Here is a 16,170-nt window from a genome sequence, read left to right as displayed (position 1 = left end):
GAGATGGCATGACATTAAGAAAGGGTGAACTTTAAAATGCGCATGCTATCTCCTTAGTTCCAAAGATGCTCACTTAAAATTTAAGGAGCTATATCATATATTATTATGGCAAGTTTACCACATGTTCAAATATTATTTATCAATGCAAAAATGAAGTGGATTCTTGATCTTAGATGGTAACCTTCGCATAATTGAACAACTCGTTTATAATCTCTTTTCTTGGTCACCTATATATTATATATATAAGTATTTATATTTTATAAGAAGTTTGAAGAAAATTAACCCTAAAATGATTAAAACCTCCGATTAAAGTAAAACAACGATTCATTATTAGAAACATTTGTGTCCACGGATTGATACTTGGTTCTTACCAATACTATTCTACATATACGATAGGTACACTTGCATATTTTGTGTGTGTTAGTCTTTGTAGAAATCACTTTTATAAATTTAAAACACGATCTTGTGCAAAAGCTAAATATCCAAGCTATCATATTTATAAGAAGCACACGCAAGGACATCAGTATGTATGTATGTATGTGTGTATATATATATATATATATATATATATATATATATATGGTGAGGATACAATAAGAAGTGGGGTGTGTCTAAGGAGTATAAGAAGTAATCTGGTTTGTTAGATATGTTGATCTGACGGTGAAAATGGAATATGTGTTTATTGTGCTGTGTGTTTTATTTTAGTTGCAGTGTGTTTATTGTGCCGTGTGTTTTATTAGATCTAATGGTGAAAACACACTTCTTAGGAAAAATCTACTTCTTATTATAGCCCTGCTCTCTCTCTCTCTCTCTATACATATATATATATATATATATACATATATATATATATATATATAAACATATGTGTTTAATACGTTTAGTGTAAACTTTAATTTGTAATGGACGTGATAGAAAATAGTGTAATGAGACGTCCATGTATAATTTCGTGAAATAGTGCACAAAAGCTCCCATGTGTGTCTGTTCATATTTTTACCATTAAGTTACCAATAATTCAAGCATTAACTTGATGTTAACGGAGTGACTTTTGGGTTATACGCTAAAAAAACCAACAGTTTTAAAGGTTTTGTCTAAACGTTTAATGTTTCATTCATGTATAGTCCTTCCTCCAACGTGCTCGTTAGAATTGTTTAAGTTCTAACATGTTTGTTAGAAACTGTTTAATTTAAAAACCATAATGAGCGGGAGTTTTATGTAACATTTAATTTTCTAGCGTGTGCGTTAGAAATAATTAGAAGTGATTTCTTTTAGATCCTTGGAAAATGTTATATGTAAACGTTTAGTTTTGTAGTGTGCACGTTATAACATGTTTTTTTAAACATACATGCTAGAAACCATTTTTGTACATAGATATTAAACCTAAACCATATTAAAACAGTTTGATGTGTTAAGTTTCGATCTTTGAATTTATAAACTTTTATTGATATTATTAATATAATATAAGGAAACGTTTTAGAATGATTTGAAAACAAAGGTTTGCACATTTTATATAATTCAAAACCATTCGCTATTCTTGCTAAAAGTAGTATACGTGGAACTTAGTAAACGTTCTCGAAGATACTCTATGGTGGAAAACAACTTCGTGTTGTGTGAATAAGATTTATTGTTCAAGCTTCTCTACTTAAATGTTGTAATTGTAACAAATTGGTGTTGTTTTGAACATATTTGTTCAACAATATAGTTTTAATTGAAACGGGATTATGAGGATATGTGTGCATGGAGTTTTATTTGAAGGGGTACCTCAATACATAGTATAAAATTATATCATTGAGATGATTTCGGTATGATAATTAAAGTGTTAAAGATAATAACACTTTGAGATTTGATGTCCAGATGTGGTCTCTTTATCCATTTGAATATTTATTATTAAAAGTGTTTTACAATTTATGTTGTAGTTTGGGTTGTACTTTTATTTTGTGTTCAATATCTTTGGATAACATATGCAGTTTTACAACCAAATGCAACAATATTTATTATGATGTACTAAATTATTTTATAATTTTTTAAAGAAACATTTATGTTTTAAAAAAAGGAATAATTTTATATGGATAGTGCAAAAAGAATTTTGCATAATAAACAACTTGTGAGTTGTTGCATTAACTAAAGTCTAAGTTAAGACATAAAATGTATAACCACATCAATATAGGGTCGTGGAATAACCTGATGAGTGTATCAAGATGAAATACACAAGAATGTGGTATTTAACTCCTTAGAAATAAGTAAATGTGAATTAATTTATGTTTAATGACGTATTTAACTCCTTGGAGATTCACTAAGTGTGAATTCTAACATATGAATTAATATATATTAGTGAGCTATTTAAATCCTTGGATATTCATCTTAAAAATTCATGGAATGACTGTGAATCATAAGAGATTTATTATGTTATTATTGTAATTGAATTGAAGTATATCTCAAGAGATTTATTATAATATGCTTACATTAGTGATGTTTAAGGCCCCGCTACCGGTGCCCCACTTTAACATTGGATTTACTCATAAACATAGTTCTAAATATCAGAGTTAATTAAAACTTTACGCGGAATATAAAACTTCAACCAATATATTACAATTCCATCATTTCTTGTCTTAACAAACATTCATAATTATTTGAAACCAAACATATTCTTTAAAACATCATAACATTTGCTAAAGATGCCAGTGTCTTCAATTCCATGCCATGTGTCTTAATCAAGCGAGCTGCCTCATTCTACTCACCTGCGTGCATACTAAAAGTCAGCTACGCTGAGTGAGTTCTAGTTAATCAGGTAACGTACATTACATCCATATACATACACATGTATCCGAAGACACATACTTTCGTTTTTTTTACATACTTACGTACATACTTTCATTCTTACATTTACCTTCATAGAGCATTCTGCCCTATAGCTTTCACCGATACTATTAGTGTCGGTTCCCTGCATTCGCCGATATTATTAGGTTCGGTTCCCTACATTCGCCGATACTATTAGGGTCGGTTCCCTTCATTCGCCGATATTATTAGGGTCGGTTCCCTACATTCGTACTACTATAACATACCTTTCCTTTACATACGTTCCTTAACAATACGTGCAATCTCCAAAGAGCGTTCATGTACCATTAACATATCGTACATCATTATTCATACATCATATATGTTCATACATAAATCATTCATACATCATTTATATTCATACATACGTCATTCATACATCATACATATCAATCATACCTTTAGCTACCACTTGATGGTACATGCAATGTTCACGCACCGTCAAGCAATCATCATACATAAATCATACAAGGCATACACTTACCACCTAAGGTAAGTGTATTAACTATCACATCGAGTATGCACACAGCCCCAAAAACATAACAAGGAAGTGGGGATAGAAACTAACCTCAATGCGGTTGCGTTCACCGTTTACGATTATTCCCCACTTTAGCCGTGCACGACTAACTAATTATACGTATCAATAAACTATCACTACACATATCGTCTTTCTAGTTTAATTATTACCCTCAACGAACGGGGATCCGGGGGCAGCGCCCCAGGCAGCAGGGTCCAAGGAGCAGAGCCCCTGGTTGGGGTTAAGCTGCCAGGTTAGCTTGGAAAAAAAAAAATTTCATTAACTGTCTTAACACATTTTCCATTAGGATTTTGAATCATTAACTAATTTGCTACTTAAAAGTCCAAGAGCTTTTTTGTAATTAAATCATTCTTTTCTAAGTCCAGGGACTGCTCTGTCATTCTTTCAAAGTTCTAATTTGTTATTTAGTCCTTAGCGAATGGGAATTCATAACGAATTAACTATTATAACGAATCTGCCTTTGTAACGAATCAGGCATTATAACGAACTGGTCCTTATAACGAATTGGACCTTATCACGAACTGGTCCTTATAGCGTATTAGACCTTAATGAACTGATCCTTATTCGAACTAGACCTTAACGAATTGGAATAGTTCGTCATTCTTTTCCTTAACGAATTAGATAACGAATCAAGGCTAATTCGTCAGATTCCCGTTAACGAATTAGGGTTAGGTCAGGGAATGTCAGAACATTCCCTGACATTCATACCTCGTATTTACTTTTCTGGCGCCGCCGCCGGAAAACCGCGGATTCGCCGGAAAAAAGATTTTTAACTCGTTTTTCACCTTTTTTCGTCCCGTTCGATCCAGATCTAAGCTAGGGTGATCCCTAAGCTCATCTTAGGTTCGGTTTATACCCGATTCCACCCGGATCTCGTGACGTGAAAGTTTAACAGTGTCGGCTCGTCGTTTCATGTTTATATCTAACGGTTTTAAGCTCATACAATATCATACTATTATTACCTTGGATCGGGATCGGTTTCCTTGGTGATTTCGGCTAGAGAGAGAGAGCTTATGTGTGTGTTTTTGAGTGGTGTAAGGGATATGTGTAAATGAGGGATTAAATGGTGATTATGGTTTATATATTTAGGGATCATGGGCTTAAGCCCATGGTCTTTCCTTCTTTCTTTTCATAACCCAAGTCCATAACCCAACACTAGCCCTACTCATATTTTATGCATCTAAATCGATAACGACCCACTATAAAATAAACGAAATTTATTTTATTATTATAACCAAAAGTAGGATGTTACATGATGAACGTATAAATGTTTCTACCACAATACATTTTGTTTGAACTATGTGAAAGTTTTGTTTTTTATTTTTGGAGAGTATCTTAACAATAGTTTCAAGAAACAACAATGATATGTATAAATCACTTTATACAAATGTGAATTCCAAGTTTGAGTGTCAGTCCAATTGACTTTATCTCAAAATAATAGTGATTGTAGGTGAGTAACATTCATCTTGTTGTGATGAATATATTCATCAAAATGATTTGGATTAAGACTTATGTTCAAAGTCCATATAAGTCAATTGTGAAACCTTGAAAATCAAAGACAAAATAGTTATGTTCCTTAAATGATTGAAAAAGTTTTACATATGTTAAATACAATAACTTGTGAGAGTTTCCTAAATATTAAGGTTTTGGGATTGTGATAAGTCTCATAATTTTGTCTAAACTAAGGTCTGAATGTTTCAAAGTGAGATTGTAATTGCTGTGAATAATCAGAATAATGCTTCTTTTGTTCACATGCTAAAGTATTGTAGTCAAAAGCATGCTAGACTAATACTTGTTAATTACGATGCTTCGAGAAGACCAACTAACGTGAAACATTCAAAACATACACAACACAAGATAGAATTTGTGTATAGAAAAATTTAAAGAGGGTTTTGATTCAAAATAAGAAAATGTTATAACTTATGAGAATTTTAAGAAGGCCTCAACTTTCTAGATTTGTCTTAAAAGGATGATTTAGAATCCTTCTAAGGTTGTGATGGTTTGATTATAGCGTTTGACAAATTTAGCTTAAGCGCTAGCAAGTGGTGAAAGCTTATACTAAGGCATTTGTTGCTTTATTAGTAAGAACTGATGAAGTCATCGATACAAAGGTCATGTTCAAATCATGAGTGTCGAATTTCCATCATAAGTAAAGTCAAGCGACCTATACCAAAATTCAAGAAATGTGGGGGAGACTTTTAAGAAACAACCCTTTAAAGCGTTGTTTCTTAAATGTCTTTTGTGTGTCGGATTCAATCTCATGACCTTTGGTTCCACTCCCCGAAGCCCAAACCAGTTTCTCTACACTAACATGATTCATCCATTTCATTTACAAGCATGAGGGTATAACGATAATTATGTAAAAATATGCTCGATAACATGCACGTTTGATGTATGCTACCAATTATGCATTTGGTTACTTGTAGTTTGATGTTCATCGGCAAAGTTCTTGAATTCGAATACTGAAAACCTACAGATGCAAGTGGAGATCAGATAAGAGAGAAAGGAAGATGTTTCAATAATAGGAAATCGAAGCTCGTGTCGACGAAATACAGTGGCACAAACGAAGGCTCAATAATCTTTTTGTCTAGATACGTCTTTAGCGTAGATTAATTAAAAAGTGGATTCACATTGGTCTATTTTCAAATTGTAATAGATATTTGATATGCTAAAAGTAGTTATAAATTATTAAACGAAAATAATGCTAATCTATACACTAAGTAATAATTATAGACTCTTAAACTTAACTAAAACTATTAACCGGCAAATGTACCGGTCAGCTCTAGTACATCTAAGTAAGTCCGCATAATCAAACCCATGGGACTCTTTAAATTACATAAACTGGCTAATTAGACTCAGCTGACTGACACATTTATTATTTTAAGGGGGGTTATTGAAAACTAAATTTAAACTAATTAAGAAAAACAAATTATATAAGCAAAAGACAATTTTAATATGATTTAATCAGATGATGATGAAAAACCACCTAGGCTAGAATCTCTAATGTATCAGTTATCAATTAATTGGAAAAATCTTTTGTTATGGAACTGGGATAATAAAATAGTCACTTAAAGGCAACCCGTACAAGACCCCTGATTCTTCTTAAGAAGACAACGATGGTTTTCTATTAAGTTCTTAAAAACACCAGTTTTAATATCAAACTTCCTCACCTCTAAACGAAATCCTACCTCACAACGTGGAAAACAAAGGTAGTTCAATATATTAACTTGACTAGATAGAAAAATTGACAAATCAAACCTAGACGGACTCCTCACGGAGAACTAAATTTAGCAACTTATCCAACAAAGACTTACTCCCTCCGTCCCATTAAAAGTATCCATATTTTCTTTTTTATTTTTCTCATTACAAATGCCCACTTTTAAAATTTATTAGCTAATTTCCAAGTTTACCCTTAAACACACACAACTAACATTAATAAACAATATTTGTGGATCAATTTTCAAGGGCATTATTTTCATTTGGTAAGCAAAAAAAAATAATTTAATCTACCTTAAACTTTGTGTTTTTCAAACTAAATCACTTTGACCATGATGGAGGGAGTATCAAATAATCTATCACCCCACGGATATTTAGATTAGCAGCACACTTTTATTTATTTGATTAACTAATATTGTTTCTATGCTATTATTGCAAATCAACCACATACTAATCATGAACACACAGTAAATGACCTAACAAAATCCTATTATATGAAAGACATTCACCAAAGACTGTCAAATAATAAATATCATCAAGAAAATTTAAGCACACACACACATCGAATGAATAACATCAATTTTTTTACTAAATCATAAAACCATAAACAAGAGCAAAATCCAAACAAACGTCAAACGTCAACAAAAGGTCATCATAAAGCCTAGGTAATTAGTGGTTTATCCAACAACCATACTCAATAACAAAACAATATCAATAAGTTCAAATAATGAATTGATGATGAAAACAATAACAAACCAAAATATAATGATGTTTGGATGATTAGATGTTGAACCTGGACGGTCTCTAATCAAACCAACGTGTTCTTTTCCTTTTCTTATTCGTTCTCACAATTTCTCTCTTTGTTTGATAGCAAAGAAAATAATAATGATATCGTTTGTTACACGCCTGTGTGGATCTTACAGGAGTGTCTCCTCTTGTTGGGCTCAGGGACCGTGGGTTTGTTGTGGGTCAGGCTGCGTTGAAGGCTGAATCGGGCAAAGTTGTTAAACACGAGAAAGCTTGTTTAGATAATCAACATGTCTTTCTACCATTTTCCTTTGATACATTTGGTTTTCTGGCTCCAGAGGCTGTGAAATTTTTGAGTAGGGTTCAGCGCGTCATACACGGAACCTCTTCAGCTTCTAGGTCCCAAAGCTTCGTTTTTAGCAGGATTGGATTTGCTGTTCAAAAGGGGGTTGCGGCGTAGCTTGTTGCCCGTTTGCCTGCCACTTTATTGTAATCGTTTTATAGTAAATTATATAAAACTTCGATTGTGATGGATTAAAAAAATTCCCATATAAAAGGTGTCATACCCCCAATCTAGGCCTAGGAGAATAAACCATAGTTGTTACCACATTCGTAAATAAATCAAAATAGCGGGTTAATGCAGAAGACTTTATATAAACATAAGGATCATATTTATAAATATATACAATATAAAAGATGAGACGAAAGTCTCATTTAGTTTTACTTGTTTTATAAGTTTTTCAAAACCACCATGTTTTAATATTTACACAAAATTATCCGAGCCATCGAATTCATGAGCTTCTTCGTCCTTCAAGCTCTAGTCTTGATTACCTGCAAAATGTTATTAAAATACGTCAGCAACGAATGCTGGTGAATATGCTGACGCCAAAAATATTTCCTTCACTTAATTACTCCTCGAAACCACGTAAGCCTCAGCCATCTTGGCTTAGGAATAATCAAGTTAAACAATCATCATAAATTCGAGTCTCTACACTAGGTCACCTCAGCAAGACACCGCAGCGTCTCGACATAACTTAGGTACCATAAATATACACAAGGTCATTCTCACTCGAACATACTTTGGTTCGGCCCATCGTAGCTGGAGGTCGTGACCAGGCGTGGTGCGATGTGCCCACCGCATATTACATATGTAAGGATCCAGACAAACTTATACCACAGCCTGAGGGCTAGGTTTATACTCTTATTTACAATGTTTTTTGAGACACATAGCCTCATGTAAAGTTTTACACATAACACAGTTGTTTGTTTGAAAACAAGTTTGTAAAAGTGGGGCGTATTCACCTTTTGATATGGATCGGTTTCCAACACCGTCCGTGAGTTCTCCTCTTGCTATCTCGTACCTATAGTACGAGTATAACTTTTGTTAGTCGGATACACGATCCGGCTTAAGACCTTTAGTCTTATTTATCTCGATGAACCTTTAGTTCATAATTTCTCTTTTTACTTTAAAACCTTTAGTTTTAATAGTAATTTATAAACCTTTTGTTTATTTATAAAAACCCGACGTTTCTTCTTCTTTAATAAACGTATTCTTTTCTTTATTATTTAAGTATACTCATTATACTTAAATAATATATTTTATAACAAAGAATAATCGTATACATATATATAATCATATATATATATATTATTTTTCCTTCTTTATTTTCTTTGTTATATATTTCTTTGTTTATCGAGATAACATCAACTTGGGTATTAATCCCTTTCAATATTTTGATCGGGCATTATGCCTACCTTGATTGGCTTAATATTCCCTTTTCACTCGGGCAGCACTTCGACTCTATCCTTCTTATCGACACACGCTTGATCAACATTTTTCACTTGGCAAGCTTCTCGAGACACCAACACCCTTCGGCACAAATTTCGAGGTAATTGTCGGGACGTCGGGACAGCACCTTCTTCTTGTTTGTGATATCGTCAGGGGATGGCACGTATTACGAGGTTTTGGGGCACGTTTATCAAGACGGTTTGATGGCACGTATTTCGAGGTGTAGAGAGTAGTTAGAGAGAGAGTAATGTGTGCGATTTGAGGTGTGAGGGATCGGAATTCGTAACTGCCTATTTATATGCTGAAATTGAACCCCATCGCGGTACGCGATGGGTCCCTTCGCAAGCCTATCGCATACCGCGATACAGGCTTGCTGAGTCACTGTGTAGACCTGCCACGTGGTGACACGTGGCAGGCGCCGATCCACGTGGCGGACGTGTTGCCACATGGTGACACGTGGCGGCAGACGTTGCCACCGTGTGCCACGTGGCACACGTGTCACAATCTGTCAGACACCCCATCGCGGTACGCGATGGGTGTCTCTCTTGACCGCGTAGCGCGATGGGTCAAGAAAACAGATTTTACATTTAAACCCCTGAAGTTTGGAATTTTGCAGAATTGGTCCCTTGACTTTGGAAATGTGACATTTTAGGCCCGAAATTTATGTGATGTTACATCCTCCCCGCCTTGAAATAAATCTCATCCTCGAGATTGCTTACGAGAATAAGTGGGGGTTTTTCTTTCTCATTTCGAACTCGAGTTCCCAAGTATACTCGGGTCCTCGTCGGGAATCCCATTTCACTTTCACGATTTTCAAAATTCGTCTTTTAAGTTTCTTTGTTTTTGAATCTTCGATTTGAATTGGTCTTTCAATGAATTTTAAGTTCTCGTTAATTTCAACATCTTTTAGTGGCATCGAAAGAGATTTGTCGGCTAAACACTTACGTAGATTCGAAACATGGAATACATCGTGTATTCCTTGCATTTCCTCAGGTAGTTACAAACGGTATGCGACGGTACCAATTCGTTCGAGTATCTCGAAGGGTCTAACGAATCGAGGACTTAGTTTTCCTTTCTTGCCGAAGCGGACTACGCCTTTCCATGGCGAGACTTTCAAAAGTACTTTGTCACCAACGTTAAACTCTAACGGCTTACGATGGACATCGGCGTAACTCTTTTGGCGATCTCGCGCCGTCTTAAGTCGTTCGCGGATTTGAATAACCTTTTTGGTGGTTTCTTGGACTATCTCGGGTCTAGATAGTTTATTATCTCCGATTTCAGACCAGCTTACGGGCGTTCTACACTTTCGACCATATAACGCCTTGAAAAGTGCGGTTTGAATGCTCGTGTGATAACTATTGTTATATGAAAATTCCATTAGAGGTAAGTGGTCGTTCCAACTTCCTCCTATGTCTATCACACATGCGCGAAGCATATCTTCCAACGTTTGGATTGTCCTTTCGCTTTGCCCATCGGTATGTGGATGATAGGCGATGATAAGGTTTAGCTTTGTGCCGAGTGCTTGTTGGAAGCTTTTCCAAAAGTTAGACGTAAAACGACTGTCTCTGTCGGAGATTATAGATAGCGGTACTCCATGCAAAGCAACGATGTTGTTCACATATATACGTGCTAATCTATCCATTGAGTACGACTCATTAATAGGTATGAAATGTGCGGACTTAGTTAGACGATCCACAATCACCCATATTGCATTTTTTTGTCGAGTCGTTTTCGGGAGCTTAGTAATAAATCCATAGTAATCAACTCCCACTTCCATACGGGAAGTTCGGGTTGCTGATGCAATCCCGAAGGCTTTTGGTGTTCAGCCTTGACTTTTAAACAAGTGAGACATTTCGCAACATGCGAAGCGACATCCTTTTTCATTCCGTTCCACCAATAATTCGTTTTAAGATTTTGGTACATTTTGTCGCTTCCGGGATGCATTGTATATTTGGACTTATGAGCTTCATTTAAGATTTTCTCGCGCAATCCTCCAATGATTGGTACCCAAATTCTATTAATGAGTCTAAAGATACCATCGTCACCTTTGACTAGCGAGTCAATGGTGCCGTTTCGTTTTTCGTCAGAAAATTGATTTTCGTTGATCGCTTGAGTTTGCGCGAATTTGATTTGGTCAATAAGATCAATTTGAAGTTCCTTAACGCTCGGACTTTTTTTGGCTTTTCATGCTCTTTACGACTTAAGGCATCGGTCACCACGTTGGCCTTACCTTCATGATAAACAATTTCGCAATCATAGTCGTTTAGAGTTTCCATCCAGCGTCGTTGGCGAATGTTAAGTTCTTTTTTATCAAAGATGTGCTTTAAGCTTTTGTGATCGGTGTACATGACAAATCTTACTCCGTAGAGATAGTGCCTCCATATCTTAAGTGCAAAGATTATGGAGCCTAACACTAGATCGTGAGTCGTATAATTCTTTTCGTGCACCTTGAGTTGACGAGAGGCGTAAGCGATTGCGTTGCATCAACACACATCCCAAGCCAGAATGTGATGCATCGCAAAAGACCACGAAGTCTTCAATCCATTCTGGCAAAGCCATTATAGAAGCTTGGGTAAGCTTTTGTTTAAGTATATCAAACGCCTCTTGTTGCTTTGTTCCCCATTCATATTTGATGTTTTTACGAATTAGAGAAGTTAAGGGAACAGCGATTCGAGAGAAGTTTTCAATGAACCTTCGATAGTAGCCGGCCAAACCCAAGAAACTTCGTATCTTGGTTGGCGACTTTGGGATCTCCCACTTGGAGATAGCTTCAATCTTTACGGGATCCACTTGAATTCCGTTAACATTAATGACATGACCAAGAAATTGCATTTCGTGCAACCAGAACTCGCATTTCGAGAACTTAGCGTACAACCTCTCGGTCCTAAGAATTTCAAGTAAGGTTCGAAGATGATTTTCATGATCGTCCTTAGACTTAGAGTAAATGAGTATGTCGTCAATGAAAACGATCACAAATTTATCTAAGTAAGGCTTACAAATACGGTTCATCATATCCATAAACGCGGCTGGCGCATTAGTGAGTCCGAATGGCATAACGGTGAACTCATAATGGCCATACCTTGTTCGAAAGGCGGTTTTCGGAATATCTTCGGATTGAACCTTGAGTTGGTGATAGCCGGAACGAAGGTCGATTTTTGAAAAATAGATAGCACCTTGTAGTTGATCGAATGAGTCATCGATACACGGAAGTGGATAACGATTCTTAATGGTAACTTTGTTGAGAGCTCGGTAATCAATGCACATCCGCATGGATCCATCTTTCTTCTTAACGAATAGTATCGATGCTCCCCATGGCGATGAACTTGGTCGTATAAATCCTTTCTCGAGGAGTTCGTCCAATTGTTTCTTCAGTTCTTTCATCTCGGTTGGCGCGAGGCGATATGGTGTCTTGGCGATCGGAGTAGTTCCGGGAATAAGATCGATTCTAAACTCTACTTCACGATCGGGAGGAATGCCGGGCAGTTCGTCGGGAAAGACATCGGCATATTCAGAAACAACGGGAACGTTTTGAAGTTCTTTAGGTTTTGATTCCTCGGTGACGTAGTCTATGAATCCTAAGCATCCTTGATTCAAACATTTGTTAGCCCTTATCATGGAGATTAGGCTAACTTGGCCAGCGTCTTTATACTCTTCAATTCGTATGGTACGTTTATCAGGGGCTTGGAGCTCAAGGGTCTTGCTGTTGCAAAGGATACGAGCATGGTTATCGGATAACCAATCCATACCCAATACAACATCAAAACCAGCAAGAGTCATAGGTAATAATTGAATAGGCAAAACATAACCGGCTAACAAGATTTTTCCATTTTCTAAAGCTTCGGAGATTTTAACAATGTCGCCATTAGCGGTTTCGACGCTTAGAGTTTTATTAAGTTTGATTAAAGGTTCGTTTAATAGACTACAAAATTTATAATCTATAAAACTTAAGTTGGCTCCTGAATCAAACAAGACTCTAGCATAGGCGTTGTTAATAAGGAACGTACCGGTTATGGTTTCCGGTGTGTCGGCTGCTTTCTTCGTGTCAAGAACGAAGACTTGTTGGTGCATGATGTCAGTAGTTCAGTGTCGAGTGTCTGTAATCGTGTTAGTTAGATTTGAGTTTTGTATGTAAGCGAAGTTACTAACAAGTTCGCTTATATGGGCGAACTTGTTAGACAAGCGAAGTTAGGGACAACTTCGCCTGAACATGCCAGGCGAAGTTGTCGTGTCTATATAAGCTGTTTGCTATGGCTTATTAAAAAAAAAGAGTTTGTTATTTTGTGTATTCGAGTCAGAGAGTTTTGTACTAAGTGATCATAGTATCACGTGTTTACGGTTGGAATACAACGTGTGTTAGCCCGTATTGTTTTCTATACTCGTAACATCTTACGTAGGGATTCCGCACCTACGTAGAACGCGATATCTCGTGTAGATCCGGCTGGGAACCTACAATTGGTATCAGAGCATTTGCTCGATTGTGTGGTTCGGGATTATCACGCTGGTATAGAAATCGTTCCGTTCGACTATTCGCGGGACGAGTTTTCTAAGCTTTTGTGCTATACTCTCCTCCTACAATCTTAAACAACCCATAACACCTTCACAAACCTCGAAAAACCCAGAAATCTAATCTGCAGAAAGTTCGTGTTCATCAGGCGAAGTTGCCGTCACTGTAAGTAGGGTTTCGGCGAAGATATAAGGTTAAGCGAAGTTATCCACAACTTCGCCTACCTCTTCAAGTTCGCTTACCTCAAGCGAAGTTACCCACAACTTCGCCTACCTCCCAAGTTCACTCAACTTAAGCGAAGTTATTCTCAAGTTCGCCAATCCAGCGAATTTAAGAAAGTGAGCGAAGTTACATTAAGTTTTAAGCGAAGTTATCCACAACTTCGCCTACAGTGTTGTTTGAAAATAAATTTTTTTATTTTCGGATTTCTTTGAGTTTAGAAAAAGATGTCTTCGATAAACTTTACCGAACTAGTAAAGATGGAAGTAGAAGCAGGTTCGGCTACAAAGGCACCTAAGATGCTTAAGAAAACTGATTATGTAGCGTGGAAAGATCGTTTTGAACAATATGTCAAGTATCAAGATGCCAAGATGTGGGTGTGCATACAAGATGGTTACATTCCACCTACTGCTGAGTATGAAGGTCGTGATCAGATCAAGAAATACAAAGAGATGGAAGAAGAGGAGAAGAAAATGTATGAGGCAGAAAGCAAAGCTCATGCAGCAATTACAATGGCTCTTCCACAAGAGAAACTACACACCTTCCGAAAGTATAAAACTGCTAGAGAGCTTTGGGAAGCACTTGAGAACCGGTTTGAGGGCATTGTGGGAATTCGTGCATCGGATATTAAACTTCTAAAAACCCAATTCTCGGTCTTCAAGTATCTGAAAAATGAATCACTTGATGATATCATCACTAGATATTATCATCTGATGACTGAACTCCGCAACTATTCAATTGCTTACAAAGAAGATGAGATTGTTGAAAAGCTTCTTGATGCTCTCCCACCGAAATGGGAGATGTATACTGTGTTGATGAGAGAAGACAAAGACTTTGCTGACTATGACCTGGAGACAGCAGTTAACAAGCTATGAACGTTTGAACTGAACATGGTACGAAAGGAGACACCTACCGATCAGGTTCAAGATCCGGGTATGTATGGTGCAAAGGTTAACTCTGGATCAAGTTCGTAAACTGAATCATCTGCTTATTACTCTAAGGGAGAGTCAGGCGCGAGCTCAACACATGAAGGACATGTATCTCTCAACATGAACGGTGATATGTGCTTTGTAGCTGGAGGATCAAATGCTTCTCAACCTCAAGCGACCAAGAGTAGTTTTTCCCCAAGTGTGTCAAACAACAACTACTCGAAGATGCCCATGAGTGTTAAATCTGCTGAACAGCAGTTTGCTCTCTATGCATCTTTTATTGCTTCATATGAGAACTACATTCAGGGTAAGATTGTTGATCCTGCAATTTTGGATGAAGACTATGATCAGATCGATGCTGATGATCTGGAGGAGATGGATCTGCAGTGGCAGATGGTTATGATTGTCAGAAGGGTGAAGAGGTTCATGAAGAAGACTGGCAGGAAGTTTGTCGGAGAGAGGCCATGGTTTGATAAGTCGAAGGTACGCTGTTACAACTGTCAGCAGAATGGCCACTTTGCAAAAGAATGCAAAAATGAACGTGTAGAACGCAGTCAAAACAGATCTACACAACAAAGTGGTAGTGGTAATGACTAAAGAGCCATGATTTCCAGACAGAACGAGGAGTACAACTGGAATCTGCATGTTGAAGAAGCATTTGAACAGGCCAATTTGGCAAAAATCGAAACTGCAGATAGTGAGAAGGGAACTGGCGAAAATGAAGCTTACATGGCAGATGTAGCAGACCAGCTCTCCGAGGTAAGTACCGAACTCCCTTGTACTAAGTGTGAACATCTGTCTGAACAACTAACAACTATAACTGATCAGTTTGTTAGTTTGGATGCGCAAATTAAAACTTTAAAAGAAGATCATCATTTCACTAAAGCTAGAGAAAATAGTTACAAAGTAAAAATTAAGGCTAGTGAGAAAGATATTAAAAGTCTTAAAGCAAAGCTTGCTGAAAAAATTCAAGTGATTGATCTTAGCTATGAGGTTCTAGAAGAGAAAACCAAACTAATAGCTGAAAGGGAAAAACAGATAGCTGATCACCAGGTAAAAGTGGTGGAACTTAACAGGAAACTGGAGCAATTCAGAAATTCCTCCGCTATACTTGATCACCTCGTTAGTGATCAAGGTTCCCCAAAAAGGGGAGGAATTGGTTATCATGAAGTTCCACCACCTTTCAATCATAATTACACTTATGACCCTAGTAATCAGAAATCTGTTGATGTTGACTATGGTCAGACAGTTCCAGTTCAAGTTAATACTAAAGAACCAGAAGTTAGTAAGCCTGTTGCAAGTGTTAAGATTTCTGCTCCGAGTCATGTCTCATCTAACTCAGACAAGTCCTCTGAGTCGTGTGAGACAAAACAAGAGGAAGTGTTACCGAAAA

This window comes from Bidens hawaiensis, unplaced genomic scaffold (genome assembly GCF_021521415.1).
Source record: "Bidens hawaiensis isolate Kalapana, Puna unplaced genomic scaffold, B.hawaiensis_p1.1 tig00027570_1, whole genome shotgun sequence".
Lineage (NCBI taxonomy): Eukaryota > Viridiplantae > Streptophyta > Magnoliopsida > Asterales > Asteraceae > Bidens > Bidens hawaiensis.
Note: the sequence above shows the minus strand (reverse complement) of the source record.